This window comes from Schistosoma mansoni, chromosome 2 (genome assembly GCF_000237925.1).
Source record: "Schistosoma mansoni strain Puerto Rico chromosome 2, complete genome".
NCBI classification, from domain to species: domain Eukaryota; kingdom Metazoa; phylum Platyhelminthes; class Trematoda; order Strigeidida; family Schistosomatidae; genus Schistosoma; species Schistosoma mansoni.
In genome coordinates, this window is record NC_031496.1 from 34247149 (window position 1) to 34249762 (window position 2614).

The following is a 2614-nucleotide window of genomic DNA, read 5'->3' on the forward strand; positions in this document are numbered from 1 at the left end:
TTGGTGAAGTTCTTTAGAGTTTAGTAACAGGGTTATTAGCCTTTTAAATTTGGTAAAAGTGTCACAGTTACGGATAGGTATTGGCAACCTGTTCCACAATAAACTATACCGAACTGTAAAAAACCTACAACGCATTTGTTTTTGGTGTTTTTCGGTAAATAGTGTATATGCATTGTTTCTTAGTCTATAGGCTGGGTCATTGATCATAGTTGGGCGGGAGGTTAGGAATGACAGTCCATTTATTGCTTTGTAGAGAAATATCAGATTGTTCCTTAACCTACGGTGCCATAAAGGTTCTAAAGAGAGGTGCTTACATCTACTTGTGTAGTCAAGAGTAGTGTCACTTCCTAGCAGTTGGCGTGTAAAGCGTCTTTGAACATCTTCTACTCTTATTTTGTCAGTGGTATTCATATTAGAGAAGATAAAAGAGCAGTATTCTAGGGAAGGTCGTACACATATTTTGTAAAGGGTAAGCTTAGCATCTGTCGTGAAGAAATTTTTTGTTATGAAGCCAATTAGACGTCTGGCTTTAGAAATAATAGAGGAGGCGTGTGCTTTAAAGTTTAGGCTTCCTGTGTAATTTGTTCCTAGATCGTGTACTGAATTAAGTGTCTGGACTTTACTTTTATTTAAGTAAAGTTGGGGTTCATAGGGGTGCTTTCCAAAGTGCATGATCCCGCATTTGTGGAGGTTAAATGGTAATTGCCACTTTTCGCTCCAGATAGTTAGGCTATTGAGATCATCTTGAATCAGGGGTACACTTTCACTTAGAACCTCAGACTTATAGCTGTATACTATTTTGAGATCATCAGCATATAAGTATGGTTTCCCAGATTTTATGATGTTACATATATCGTTTATATACATGAGAAACAAAAGTGGGCCTAATACACTTCCCTGGATGACGCCACTAGTTATTGGTCTAGGTAATGAGAGACAGTCGTTGTACTTTACCATTTGTTTACGTCCCTTTAAGAATGAAACAAACCATGAATAGAGTGGGTTGTTGATTCCTAAGGACCGTAGTTTGGCTAGTAGCCGTTTGTGTGGAACCTTATCAAAAGCTTTCTTAAAGTCTAAAAATATGACTGATACAAGGAGTCCATTGTCTCGTTTCAGAGTTATATCATTCATGTAGTCCACTAGGCATGTATCACATGATCTGGACCTAAGAAATCCATGTTGGGAGACCGAGATGAGATTATTAGTAATTACACGTTGGACTAACGCCGCCTTAACTACTTTCTCCATCAATATGGTTGCTTAGAAATTGACCTGATAAAAGAGAGTGAATCTAAGTAGGCCTACCCTAATTTTTCCATCACAAATGACTAAACTTCACTAGTCGTGAACACTGTCCGTCCTGCTTCTAGCCCTTCCTTAATTTTCTCTATTTTCCATCACCCTCATGGCATACCACCGAAAGTATTTGCGGAACATACGACTTTGTCTTGTACCATACATACAGTATACGTGTGGCACATAAGCGTAGAATTACAAGGACACAAATATTAGACGTATATTTGCTGAATGTCACGACTTCCTACGAAAATAATAAAGTTGTTGTGAAGATAAAGATGACCCAGTATTAGTATGCTCTCTGAGTTATTCAAGTCTGCCCAAAAGCTAAAACGAATCATGTGAGTGTCTAGTTGTCCCATACACTACAAAGGCAAAGCCCAACAATGATGATTCGTGTTCTGAGTCGATATGTGTTAGTTTTGTAATTATTGTAAAAGTGGACACCAAATAATATTTGGCTATGGTTCGTTGTTAAAATATCCATCTGAAGCTATAACCTCAATCCAATTGATATGTGTCGCATTGAAATCCCTTACAATGAAACTAAAATCAGCCTTAATCCATGTGCAAATACGGCGATACAAAATCACCTCATTACAACGTGGACTGTGGTTTATTCCTCTCCTAGTCACGGAATTAGATATATATTTGATTGCAAAACTAAACAACTCTCAAGTGTCACTACCGAGAGCCTCTGATGTACTCGATAGTCCGCGATGGTAATCCATAACACCGTATTTGAAACCCGAACTTTTTGAGGCATAATCCAAGAACTGCCTATTTTTTGGGATTTACGTGAATATATGTTTTTATTTCATTCGAGTAACATTCTCTACATGCTCATTTGTAGGTTTGTTCCATAACGCTAAGTAGTGTTGTGAGAACATATCTGAATGGCTGTGGACAACATGAAGAACTTTTTGATTAACAACAGAACTTCAATGAGGTAATTGCCCTTGTCTTTGCTGTTTGTTGTTTACACGATTTCTTGTACGGTCGAGGATTCATTCTTCCAACAGATCACAAGCTCCTTCCAACAATTTTCTGCTAGAAATCCAGCATTTGAATCCATTCTGCAAACCGTCTCTAGTGTTGGACTTTGGTACTTTTGAGTTATGACTTCGATATTCAAAAACGATGCAACCAAAATTTTGGCCAGGCAGACGCCTTGTTACGACTTATCAGTAAACATGCTACGGCAGAGTAAGATATGCTTATGGCCTCGCTGTCGACAGAAGACCATGAAGACTGTTACCTGACAACTGCCGCTCGTGCTTTCCGCTGTCAACGTCCGGGATACTAGCTGCTTCTA